At 43.7% G+C, this 13,877-nt stretch overlaps 1 long non-coding RNA gene across 1 annotated transcript in view; it reads left to right on the top strand.

Annotated features, from left to right (window-relative positions):
- The window catches only part of LOC115100684, a 41,884-nt gene extending 28,633 nt beyond the window's left edge, over nucleotides 1–13,251 (top strand). Inside the window, exons 3-4 of the long non-coding RNA XR_003859169.1 lie at nucleotides 12,643–12,718; nucleotides 12,817–13,251. This is a non-coding gene — a long non-coding RNA (uncharacterized LOC115100684). The remainder of the gene's footprint in view (nucleotides 1–12,642; nucleotides 12,719–12,816) is intronic.
- Nucleotides 13,252–13,877: the final 626 nt, after the last annotated feature.

Genomic DNA, 13,877 nt, shown 5'->3' with positions numbered 1-13,877 from the left:
AGGAAAGTCTCACAAAGATGAAATTCTACTATGTTCTCTCACCCTAGCTTGATGGACTCTGTAACAGGGTACCATCAAGCTAGGGTGAGATAACAGTACAACATAGTTCAAAACCAACACCAACACCTCACCTTGAGCTATTAGATGGCCCTTCTATAAAGATATAAATACTAGGTGCACACAGTGAGGCCCTCTCCAGAGGCACTCACTCTTTCTCTCTCCACTCCACTCCTCTCCCTTCCCCCTCTCCCTCTCCCCTCACCCCCCCCCCCCCCCCCCCCCCCATTTATTAAAGGCTAAATGTGCAGCAGAATAATAAAGTAAGAAGAAATGCTGGCCAAACATAGGACCCAATTTTCAAAGGCTTTATACACTTAACCTTTGGAATTAGGCTCCTAAATTGGCCTTTTTGAAAATTTATTAGGCTGAGTTCTTAAATTTAGATTGCTAGTTTCACTAGGAATCTAAATTTAGGTTCCTAAAATGTGGGTGGCCGCAGGAGCAGAATTAAGACACTTAGGATCATTAATCTAGGTAAATGAATAGCAATCCTAAAGCTGGGTTCCTAATTTTATGTGAATTTTCAGCTAAAAACTTAGGTTTCTAAGTTTGACCAACAATAGACACCTAACTTACCCCTAGATAACACCTGCATTAAGAAAAAGGAGTGTGTTTAACTTAGCGCACCCTGCACTAATCCCTCTTTTCGCTTCTAGAGCGAGAGAGACTATCTACAAGGCCCTTGTAGTAAAGTATTTATATCTCTACAGGAGGGCCACTAATAGCTCGAGGTGAGGTGTTGTGATGGTTTAGGGGTCAGTTTCGCATGTAGAGTGAGATGTGGAAGAGCACAGTACACCTTGGTGAGGATTTGATATCATTTGGAGTGAGGAAAGTCTCACAAAGATGAAATTTCTACTATGTTCTCTCACCCTATCTTGATGGACTCTATAACAGGGTACCATCATGCTAGGGTGAGATAACATAGTACAAAACCACCACCAACACCTCACCTCAAGCTACTAGATGGCCCTTCTGTAGAGATATAAATAGGTGCACACATTGAGGCTCTCCCCAGAGGCTCTCTCTCTCTCTTTCCACTCCAATCCTCCCCCTTCTCCCTCTCCCTCTCACCTCGCTCCCCCCCCCCCCCCCCCCCCCCCAAGCCCAGAAGTGTCCAAAATGCAATTAAAAAAATTTATCGCAAATTGCGTTATGGCCATCTCGGGCATATCGCATAGCCTAACACCAGGAAAAAAGGTGTAATTATTTCCAGCGTTAAAACTGTGCAATATTGCCCCTCATTTAACTAAATCCCACCCAAACCCCTTCCTGATCCCGCCCCTTCAAATAATTTGCATTTGTGCCGTGCGTTATTGTTCATAACGCATTTTGATGAATTACCCTATTAGGAGCCTAAATTTAGCTACTCAGCTTTTTTTGAATATCAGCCGCATACTGACTACACTATCTACAAGAACCATTTTTTTCATGTGACTCATCTCAGCTAGCAGAACCTATACTCACCCCTCTGACTGTTCTCACCCTCAGGGGCCAATGCAGTACAGTGCGCTCAGCCAAGTGCACTGTATAACCCGCACTCCGATGAGGGTTAAATAGGCGCTAATCCACCCCCTAATGCAATAGGGGGATTAGCGCCTAATTAACGCGCATCGAACGCGGAGTGAATGTAATAGCACTCATCACATGCAAATGCATGTGAGTGAGGCTATTACTCATTCACTCGCATGCAAAAAAAATAAATGTGCGTCTCAGATGCACATTTATCGCTCAGCTATTAACGCCTGCCTGGAGCAGTAGTTAATAGCTGAGCGCAGGTAAAAGAAGTACAGAAAAGCAGAAAAAACTGCTTTTCTGTACTTCTTTTCTTAAGTAAAAAATACAAAAAAAAAAAAACTCGGCAGACTGCCAAGTAATGAAGACCGGCCGTCTGCCAGTAATGAAAATGGCCGCCCATTTTCATTACTGGCAGACGGCCGGTTATGAAAACTGACGCCGAGTTTACCGGCGTCGGTCTTCATAACTGGCAGCTTCGGCAGGGGTTGCATAAGCAAGGAGGCACTAAGGTCGCGCAAGCAACCATAGCGCCTCCTTCCTAGCGCGACCCCCTAATTTGGGTATTGCGTGGCGCCCCCCTTGCGGGCGCCATGCGTACATTAGAAAAAGCGGGCGCTGACTTTTCAGATCCCAGATCCCCTAAAATAGCTCTCTTCTCAATGACTGTCTGTTGACTAGACTGAAATTCCACAGGCAGGAACTGCCTCTTCTATATGTCTGTACAGCACTGTGTACACCTTTCTAGTAGTCCTTTATATAAATCTTTAGTAGCAGTAGTACAATACTTTGACACTTTGCATACTGTGGTTTACTGAGTTTACTTTCAGAAATACTGAGATCCATAACAAAAATTTTGTTTTATTATATACCACATATTAGTGACTATGGTACTTGTGCGAGCGCTTACTTTGGCAGACTCTATCATTATCCGTGAGATGAGAGAGGGTAAGACTGTCCACGCAGTAATATGCTATAGTGTGTGAATCCTGGACCTATACTGAAGATACCTCAGCTAACTCGAGTAATTCCATCAACACTCTTTCAGATTCATATACTATACACAGTAAGGTGTAAAGACGGGTCCTCCAATAGAGAATTTTTTGAAAAGTGCCTACTTTCAAGTGTGGAGGGAATGATAAAGAAAGGTCAGCTCTGGTGGCCAGGCCATGTCATAAGGACGGAAGACACTAGAATTCACAAATTTGTGTTCTATGTCCAACTGAAAAGTAGCACAGATCTAAGGGAAGACCACACCTTAGAGTCAAGTACACCCCTCAAATGCAATTTTAAAATCTGCAGTCGTTGAGAGGATACGATGGCTTTGGACAGTGTCAGGAGGGTGTAGCTCCATCACTTAGCCATTCAAAGCACAAAGCCAGCTCCATAATTTCATCAACTGTAGTTTTCATCTATGTTATCTGTGGTCTCATTTGCAGGTCAAGGATTGTCTTATATCACATCAACAGACACACAAACTTAGTCAAAATTAACTGCTGAAAACTCATTAATCATCATTGATGGGACACTCCATCATTGGCCAAGTGGAGGCCCAAAACAGTGGGAGTTAATTGACCCTAAAACGAGCCATCAGGAAACCAAAGATGGGTCACAAATTTACCCTATGATTGCACTTTTTTGCAGTTCTTTATGATGTTTGAACTTTTCACTTTTCCATCTTTCAGTGACTGCAATTCTGTAGCTCTTTTTTGCTAGTAAAATGTATGACTGAAGGTTCCTATTTCAGCATCTCAAAGATCTTTGGTACAAAGTCAATGAAAAGTTAGGGTGAGTCAGTATCAGAGGGAGAGGTGAGTCACATCTTAAGATGTTACTTTTATTCTCTCTCACTATTTGACCTATTCAGAAAAACATTATTCTTGAAAATGAATCCTATATTCCTGGTGGCTCTTGAGCTGTTATGTCAGGAAGTAGTAGATCCATCCAAAAGGGCTGCCAAACTCCAAATACTGCACACAAATGCCAGACAACCTGATGTGTGCACATGAGAGTGGTATTCTGGGAGTAGAGTCAGGGTAAAGTTGTAACTGACATGCATGCTTTTCTATTTTCAAACATATGAATATAAGTTAACGTGCACAGACTGCACCCTGCGAAACTCAGATGTGACTTTGTGTGGGTTATTTTTGCATACTGAAGGGGTTATTCTTTTTTTTTTGTTTATTTTAAAGTAATGCTGCAGGTTTTCATGGACACATAATGGCACTCTAATCTTACCACTTCATATCATTGCATTCCTACCACTGATTTGGATCCCTGAATCTTGAATACCTCTCGAGAATTTACTTCATATTTTGTTTATTGTTTCCATTACTGTAAATCACTTTGTTATTGTTTTTGAAAAGTGGGATATCAAATAGAATAGACATAAAGGAAATACAGCAGGAAAAACATTAGGTACGACAACAGCAAATTACATCTCAGAAAGGCTATTGCTGTTTGAATCATCTAGCTACTTTGCATTTGCATTTCCCATCTATTTTCAGTGGAATAGATTACCAACTATACCTTAAATGAGAGTTTCAGCATTGCTACTATTAGCTATTAGGCAACAATAAGCATTTGGACCTTTAAAATTTAGAAGTATATGTGATAACGTGTGAATGGTCTTTGGCTTTATAAGAGTGCCAGAGGACAGAATAGTTTGGACTCTGGCTTTTTCGCCACAGAATCAGGTTTATTATTTACAGCATAACAGAAACAGGTAGAAAAGTCTGTTTACTTGTAATGAGTAGCATGGGAGTCAAGGGTCATGGCATGCAGCAGGCAAATGTGGTCAGGTCAAAGCAAGAGGTCAGTAATAGGAAGTCAGGTCAAGGATGGATAGAGATATACATGAAACACTGGATGAGACAGCTGGGTTGGGCAAGGCAAGGCTGGACAAGACAGACTGGGCAAGGTAAAGCCCGATGAGGCAAGGCTAAGGAAGGTAAGACACAGGAACGCAGGAGCAATACAGACTACCTCATAGTAGGAGACCCATTGTTGAGGCATTGGAATGCTGCAGGGCCTTGGATTAAGTAGGCCACTGAGCCTGACATCATTGGGAGGTGCCGATTAGTGATTCCCCCAACAGGGCCTGTATTAGATGCGTACATGTGCATGCACACATCTATGGGAAGACAGCGGTCTTGCAGGAGCAGCAGCATGTGTTAATGGTGGTGTTCTGCCACAACAAGAGGCTTCCGGCAGGGGTGAGTAATGTGGATCGCAGGTGGACCCTGTGACTGACAAACGTAACATTACTTTAGCAGATGTAAATTAAAAGTTATAGAAATAGACAATCTTGTCATAGGAGCTGCCTTCTCCTCATCCTGAGGGCCTGTCTGTTCCCTCCTGGGCCTGCTCTCATATTCCCTTGCTTAGGGAAATGCCCTGGGACAAGAATTCCCTTCTGGGCTGTGCTTTAAAGTAGACAGGCTAAATTCCTGGTCTTGTTCTTTTAAGGGGCTCCTGATATGCACTCCTTTCCATACTCTCTCCCTCAGCTTGACCTTCCTATGTCGAGCACTTACTCCTACCTGGATTACCTGTCAGGGAAGTAAATCACTGTTCCTATTTTCCTTTCCCGCCATGAACTGGGGTTGTCCATTTCTTTTCCAATGGAGGATAGGTTCGGGGTGGAGATTCCTAAGCCAGATAGTACCTTCCCTTCTAACACCTGTACATGTCCCTGGCCAGACTCAAGGGAAACAATTTTGAGTGGGCTCATTAAACATTTCCAGGTTATCCTCCCCCACCCTTTCTAAGGAATCAGTTAAGATTTCCCAGAGAGCCCATTGTTCCTCCTTTTGTCTTGGAGTTCATATATTATTCCCTGTGATCCATATCAACATGCAAAGTAGAGGCTATGAAGTTCCTGCCATGTGTCTTTCCAGTTAACCATTCAACTTTTCTCCTTGTATTTAGACGAATAACAGCCTGTATAAGGATCAATGTTTCATACAAATCACAAAGAGTATCCAAATTCCAATCCTTTCTCTTCCCATTTTGATAACCTCAAGGGTCAACTCTTCTTTCTCCATGAGAATAAATTATGGACTTCCCCAAAAGTAGATCTTTAGCAAGCACTCTTCACTTTAAGGTGGGACCACAAAATTTCAAAATCTGAGAAATTAAGTCCCAGGACAACCAGATATGAGAGCCACTGAAGTGTTCCCACTTCAAGGCTGGCCTGTCCAGCTGATGACCCCAGTAAGATCCGTGTGGCAAGGCCCCACCTCTGGGCTCCATAAATTTATGCTACAATTGCTGGAGATTCATAATCTATAGACTCACTTAACTAGCTTCCGCTGAATGAAGGGTTTTCCACTCCCAGAATCAAGTAGAACCTGTGCAGGGACCCCATTTGTCTCAACTCTGTCCACAGAAGCACCAGGGCCAGGGTGAGAAGTATCCACAAAGTGATAACCATGAGGTTGACACCCATAGCTTCTTCTTCAGGCTTGGGGCTTTATTTGGCAAAGTGGCCTCTCTCTCTCCACAATATAAAGTTGCCTGTAGGTCTTAGTTCTATTGGCTGTTCTTTCTCTGGGTCTTCTGACTCCTCAGTGTGTACATTTTCCTTTCTTTCTTGTTTATCATTCACAATAATCCTCTCATGATATATCTTGCCATTTCCAGCATTTTTTCCCCTTGACATTCTCATCGTTGGCATTCACCTCTTTCTCTAGGTCTTCTCCTAGGCCCATCTTAGGTATCACAGGAGTAAAAGGGGTATGTTAGGCTATACTAGTTTGCAGGGCTTCTGTAATCCATACCAAGGAAGCTTGGTACTTGTTTGAATCCTCTAGAACAGGGGTGGGCAGTTCCGGTCCTTGAGGGCCACAAACCAGTCTGGTTTTCAGGATATCCCTAATGAATATGCATGAGAGAGATTTGCATGCACTCTGCCTCAGTTGTATGCAAATCTATGTCATGCATATTCATTAGGATATCCTAAAACCTCAACAGGTTTGTGGCCCTCGAGGACTGGAATTGCTCACCCCTGCTCTAGAAGGACTTGCTGCTGGACACTCAGGATCTGTACTACAGTTTGTAGCTGCTGCTGCTCCTCTACAGGGACCTGGAGTAAAGTTTCCATGCTGGTTTAATAAATGCTGTGCTTTGCCAAGGTTTTTCAGTTTCTAGAGGACCACCATACTACTCAAAAACACAATAAAAAGAAAAAAAACCTCTACTTTTTTTTCTTTTGGAAAAGGAAGAAAAAAAATCCTAGCTTGTCCAGCTCTGACTCACTATATGTCCTTCATTATCCAGGTGGAGCTAGCCCCCTTGGCCCACTGTACGCACTTTCAGGGCCCCTGCTGTAGCCAGGCCCCAGAGAAAAATAAAATATCTTTTTAGCACAATTATCTGCCCTTTGCTGATGCTTAGGATAGAAACAGGTCCTCCCAATTTATTTTTTTATTGTCTTTTGTAGCATGAATGCTCTGTGCAAGCACTTAGAATAGACATCCCACTGCTACCACTATATGTGATAAAGCACAAGCACTCTTTGACTTTATAAGGTTTCCGGAAGACAGAATAGTCTGGATTCTGGCCTTTTCTCCACAGAATCAGCTTTAAGGTAAGTTCTTTTCTAGTGTCTCCTGTGGGAGCATTGAGAGGAGAAGATCACCTTGGCTGGTGGCTGAAGAGGATCGGTGAGTATTGCTTTGGGAAATTTTAGGACTTAAAATGTTTGGGGGAGAAGTGAAATAGTTAGGTATATTAATTAGTGTGTGTGTGTGTGCTTATAATAAAAACCAAGCCTAAGGTAAGTGATCCTAGTGTCTGTCTTTTCCTCTCACCCACCCGTAGCTCATCCTTTGATTTATAGGTAAGAGATAATTTCAGATTAAAAATCAATTAGGCTTTTATCTAAAACATAGGCTTGCCCCAGCCCTTATCAAGAATTTAACTATCCCCTTACAGTTAGCTACCAGAATAAAAGAGAATATACCAATAAATTTAAAGGACTCTAATTTACACATTCCTATTCCCTTAACAATCTAAACTAAGAACTCAACAAAATTAGGATGATGGCAGCAATCCAGCAGCAAGAGTGGGGCCTTCCTGTCTTTTGCATTGAATGCCATGTTATGAATTTTTTACCTGTTGGTGAGAAGTTGTATGTGTATACCCTGTGCAAAGATGGTTTTACTGGAACTAACCTTTAAAAAAGATGGTTCAGTGAACGATTCTGATCTCTGGAGGCTAGAGTGGCAGAGCTGGAGGAGCCGAGGCAGACAGAGAGGTATACAGATGAACTCTTCAGGGACATAGTAGCCAGGTCCCAACTCCAGTCTGGCAGCCCTGGTGCTACCTTAGAAGACGAAGGAAAGTCACCTGGTCAGAAAGCATCACCATGGTGTAACAGGAAGTGATCCTGCTCTCCAGTTGATGTATTGTCCTCTTGCACTGAGAACAAGCTTCCAAGACTACTGCCCAGGAGGGAAGGGTTAGGTTGGCCGTCATAGTTGATGATTCGATTATTAGGAATATAGATAGCTGAGTGGCTGGTGGACATGAGGATCACCTGATAACTTGCCTGCATGGTGCAAAGGCTGTGGACCTCACGCATCATCTAAATAAGATCTTAGACAGTGCTGGAGAGAAGCTGACTGTTGTGGTTCATGTGGGCACCAAAAACATAGGAAGGTGTGGGAGGGAGGTTCTGGAGGCTAAATTTAGGTTTATAGGTAGAAAGCTGAAATCTAGAACCTCCATGGTAGCATTCTCTGAAATGCTCTCTGTTCCATGCACAGGTCCCCAGAGGCAGGCAGAGCTCTAGAAACCCAATACATGGATTAGATGATGGTTCAGGGAAAAAGGTTTCAGTTTTGTATAGAACTAGCCAACCTTTTGGAGAAGTGGGGTCTTTTCTGAAAGAATAGGTTCCACCTTAACCAGGATAGAACCAGACTGCTGGAACTAACCTTTAAAAAAGAGATACAGCAGCTTTTAAACTAGAACAAAGGGGAAAGCCAACAGTCAGCAGCATGGTTCAGAGGGAGGTATCTTTGAAGGAAACTAATGAAACAGGAGAGTTAGGGCATACCAACAGAGAGGTTCCAGTAAAAGCAAAAGTAGTCCATGTGCCTATAAGTAAAGAATCATCTGAGTTAAAAGATTTCAAATTATGCATGTCAACTGACAAGCAGGTTGTTAATACCAACAAAAACATGCTATGAAATGTGTGTATGCCAAGGCCAGAAGTCTAAGAAGTAAGATGGGAAAGTTAGAGTGTATAGCACTGAATGAAGAGGTTGACATAATTGGCATTTCAGAGACCTGGTGGAAAGAGGATAACCAATGAAACAGTACATATCAGGCTACAAATTATACCACAATCATAGGGTGGATCAACTTGAGGGTGGGGTGATTTATGTTTGGGATGGCATAGAGTCTAACAGGATAAAGATCTTGCAACAGACTAAATGCAAAGTGCAATCTTTATTGGTAGAAATCTCATATGTGTTGGAGAAGAGTATAGTGATAGGAGCATACTACCATCTACCTGGCCAAAATGATAAGACAGATGATGAAATGCTAAGAGAAATAAGGGAAGCTAACAAATTTGGGAATGCAGTAATGATGGGAGATATTATTATCCCAATATTGACTGGGTAAATGTAACATCATGACATGCTAGAAAGGTAAAGTTCCTGAATGGAATAAATGACTGCTTCATGGACCAATTGATTCAGAAACCAATGAGAGAGGGAGCTATTTTAGACCTAATTCTTAATGGAATGCAGGATTTGGTGAGAGAAATAATGGTGGTGGGGCCACTTGGCAATCTACAGCTCTAGCACTAAACTTTCAAAAGGGAGACTTTGATAAAATGAGGAAGATAGTTAAAAAAAAAAACTGAAAGCTGCAGCAAAGGTTAAGAGAGTACAACAGGTGTGGCCATTATTTAAAAATACCTTCTTAGAAGAGCAGTCCAGATGTATTCTATGCATTAAGAAAGGTGGAAGGAAGGCCAAACACTTGCCGGCTTGCTTAAAAGGTGAAATGAATGAGGCTATTTTAACCACAAAAACATCCTTCAAAAATTGGAAGAAGGATCCATCTGGAGAAGAGACAACTGAGGGCGGATATGATAGAAGTCTACAAAATCATGAAAGGACTTGAACAAGTTAATATAAATTGGTTATTTACTCTCTCAGATAATAGAAGTTCTGGGGGCACTCCATGCAGTTAGCAAATAGCTCATTTAAAACAAATCGAAGAAAATTATTTTTCACTCAGCACATAGTTAAGCTCTGGATTTCATTGCCAGAGGATATAGTTACAGCAGCTAGTATAACTGGGTTTAAAAAAGGTTTGGAAAATTTCCTAAAGGAAAAATCCATAAACCGCTATTAATTAATAAGCAATAGTAGATTGAGATTTATTTAATGTTTGGGTACTTGCCAGGTACTTGTGACTTGGATTGGCCACTGTTAGAAACAGAATACTTGGCTTGATGGACCCTTGGTCTGACCCAGTATGGCATATCTTATGAAGAAAAAAGGGAAAAGAAACATAGAAATGACAACAGAAAAGAAACAAATGGTCCATCCAGTCTGCCCAGCAAGCTTATGGTAGTATCTGCTGCGCTGTCCAGGTTATCCCCATTAGTTTCCCAAACTGTAAAAGATAGGGCTCTCATTGGTTACTGTCTGAATTCAATCTAGAAAGCTTACCTTTCATTTTCTAAAGGAAGAAGTCTTGGTCCAGGAAGTGACGATAAATTTCCTTCAACTTTAGAGAGGTACCTTGGAACACTGACAATGCTCAAAAGAAGCAGATCTGGAATCAGATCCAGATCGCCACTAGATGTCCCTAACTCAAGCTTTGGGTAGGGAGTGAGGAGAAGAGCATACCATTCCAAATCAGCACCTCCTCTAAGGATTGCTAAGAGCGGTGTCACCCACTTGCTTAACTATTGGGCAGTGCATAGTACTGTGTGGCATTTGGTTTAGTTTTGGAAAAGGAGGGTAGTCCTTGGTGTGACTCCCAACTTCAGGCCTCACAGCCAGATACCTGGGAGGAAGGAAGAAACTCATCCTTGGTCCAGTACCCATCTGGTCTGACAAGGGAATATGTTAAGATTCTGAATTATTGGTAAGTAGATACACGCAAAACCAAAGGGGATTTGGAACTCAGTGGGATGGTTATACTGTCCTGATAGTTTTCTGCTGAGAGGCGTCCCGTTTTAGGTGTTGTGAACAGTTTTGCCTTTGGGAGCATTTTCCCCTCTGTCTGGAGGAGGTCAGGAAAAAGAGGATCTGTGGCTCCTATTCTACAGCACATGGAGAGGCAGTAGTTTCTTGCCTTGGAAGAAAAATTGCATGTTGGAGAAGGTTTTTTGTTCCTTTGTATTAGAAGGAAGTTTTGCCAACATTCCTGCCTGAGAGGAGTAAGGATTTAATCTATTGCTGCAGTTAGGGACTTTGTAGCTGAAAGATCCAGTTAACACCAGAGAAGAACAGAGGTCCCTGGTACCCTACTAGGAACCTGGCTTACACTACCTGGAAGAAGAAGTGCCACCTTGAGGGATGCTCACTAAGACAAGCAGGACCGAGAACAAATTTGAACCTGTGTTTGGAGGTTCATCATTAATATGATAAAGTTTGATTTGTATCAACCCATTCAAATGACCAGTGCATTTTTGGTTACCGACACAGAAAGTGTTTAGACTAGTTATATGCTTTGGGCCCTGGAGGTTCAGCCTTCATGCCCTGTGTTGAAAGGACTGGTGACTGTAAACTGGGACATAGCTCTGGGACTGAGTGTGTCCCCTGCACCCATTTCGGCTGTGGCGCCAGAAGCATGGGGGCTATACCATCAAAAGTCCTGGGGTGACCTTTAGGGAGTTGGAGGACCTGAAGTATATGTTGAGGAATTTGTAGTTATGGATTGTCTGCAGTGTTACCTAAATCCTGCATCACATGCATGCCAATATAGCTGTTTCATTACACACCTTTGAAGAAGCTCACTGCAGAGCACTGCATCAGAAACCTTGTTCTCAAAGGGAAGGTATCCAACAAGAGAAGTCTGTTGGATACCTATTGGTGGCAGCTTCTGCACAGTGCTTCCTTCTTTGGCAGTATTGGCTTTCCCCCTTTGGGCCTCGTACTGGTGGGATTTTGCTGCCCTCCAAAGTTTGGCACTCAGGGCGATCGCCTAGTTTTCCTAGCTGGTGCAGGGAATTTAATGAGTGGTAGGAGGGGATGCAATATCTTGGTTGACTTGTGGAGTAAATTAATCTTTAGTTTGTGTGCTTAATTAAAAAGGCAAGTTAAATAAGTGTTAGATTTTCAAAGATGTGTGCGCACGGTTATAAACGCGCGCAGGGCTGTACTCATCGCGAGCAACATGTATTTTACAAAGTTCGCGCATATGTGCGAGAACTATGCAAAATATGCTCATGTTTTGCCTGCGAGTTGTATGCGTCCGTTGTGTGCAGGGCGCGTATTTGTGCGCGCCAGGCATTCGCGAGCGCCCGTGCGCACGCCAACACAAAAGCGGGACTTCCTGCTCCTCCACTGCATGCAAAATGGCTGGCAGGGGCAGGCAGCCAAATTTCAACACCAAGGACATTGCTCTGTTCTTTCTCCACCACCAGGGATGGTGGTGGAGAAAGAACGATGGTTTTTCCCTATCAGAGGCCAGAGGACGAACTACCCTACCTAAGGAGGGTCTGGCGGGAGGTTCAGGCCCAATTCAACCAGCGAGCTTCGCACCCACATGGAGTAAGTTGACAGTCTTTATAGTTATGTAATCTACTGCAGATGGGGGGCACTGTGGGAGTGTGAAGGTTGGGTTAGGCCTGGGAGGAGGAATGTGAGTGAGAAACAGAGTGCTTTAGTATAGGGTTATGGATGGAGAGTATAATGTAAATCCCAAATATTATTTGCATTGCTTATTTACTACATGACTATTGAACCTCAGTATCATGGTTCTTCATGGTTGCAAAATGAAGTTATAGCACTCATTGTCATATACCAGTATACAAGTCCTATTAGTACCTACAGAGTACACTCATGGTACTCTTTCCATTTTTTCCAATAGATAGAGGACCTGAAGAAGAAGGCCCAGTGGCTGCGTCTAAAGAAGCAGAGGTGGCTGCAGTGGGCTGGGCCTGGTGGTAAGTGACCCTTTCATGCTAATGGAATGTTCTTACATGGTTTTTCACATGAATGTACAGTTTATTCTGACCTCTCTTTTTGTTTTAAAATGTTGCAGAACCTGAACAGGGGAACAGGAAAGGCCAGGCCCAGCTCCGGCACCAGAACCAGCAACAGCTGCTCAGGGAGAGAGCTGGATTCTTCCCCTCCCCACTCCCCCGGGACAACATTGCAAGCAGCAGCCACCTCCCAATGAAGAGGCATACCCTGGGCCCCTCCCTAGGCCCCCCCCTCCCACATAGGGCATCCTCCCTGTTTTGCCCAGGGAGGTAGGAATGCGGGGACACAGGCGGGCCAGCTTTTGCAGGCCCAGGAAGGCATACATGGCCCTCTAGTTCCTCTATGCCCTCCCTCACGTCAGCAGCGCAGAGGCTCATCATCGGGAGTACCTTCTCCCGATGATGATCCTCTGAGTAGGCTAACCCTAACCCAGAACACGGATGGGGTCCTCAGGGCTATACAGCTGCTGTAAATAGTTTTGGCCCTAGTTCTCCCCTTCCCATCCTTTTTTTTTTTTTTTTTTTTTTTAAGAAAAATTGTTTATAATTTTAAAAGACAAAATATTGTGCACAAATGTTCTATTAACATTTTTGACTGTTTTCCATAGGTGTGTTTATTTGAGATGAGGGCAGAGTGGTTGAAGGGAGGGGGCAATGGATGGAAGGGAGGGTCATGGAAAGGGGGTCATGGATGGAAGGGAGGGTCATGGAAGGGGGATGGGGGTCATGGAAGGGGAAGGAGGGTCATGGAAAGGGGGTCATGGATGGAAGGGAGGGTCATGGAAGGGGGGTGGGGTCATGGATGGAAGGGGAAGGAGGTAATGGATGGAAGGGAGGGTCATGGAAGGGGATGGGGCTCATGGATGGAAGGGAGCATCATGGAAGGGGAAGGAGGTCATGGATGGAAGGGAGGGTCATGGAAGGGGGATGGGGCTCATGGAAGGCAGATGGAATGGATGGGTGGGGTTCATGGATGGAAGGGAGCGTCATGAAGGGGGATGGAATGAATGGATAGGGTTCATGGATGGAAGGGAGGGTCATGGAACGGGAAGGGGGTCATGGATGGAAGGGAGGGTCATGGATGGAAGGGAGGGTCATGGAAGGGGGATGGGGACATGGA

Source organism: Rhinatrema bivittatum, chromosome 1 (genome assembly GCF_901001135.1).
Source record: "Rhinatrema bivittatum chromosome 1, aRhiBiv1.1, whole genome shotgun sequence".
Lineage (NCBI taxonomy): Eukaryota > Metazoa > Chordata > Amphibia > Gymnophiona > Rhinatrematidae > Rhinatrema > Rhinatrema bivittatum.
Note: the sequence above shows the minus strand (reverse complement) of the source record. Positions and strands in the feature narration are given on the sequence as shown.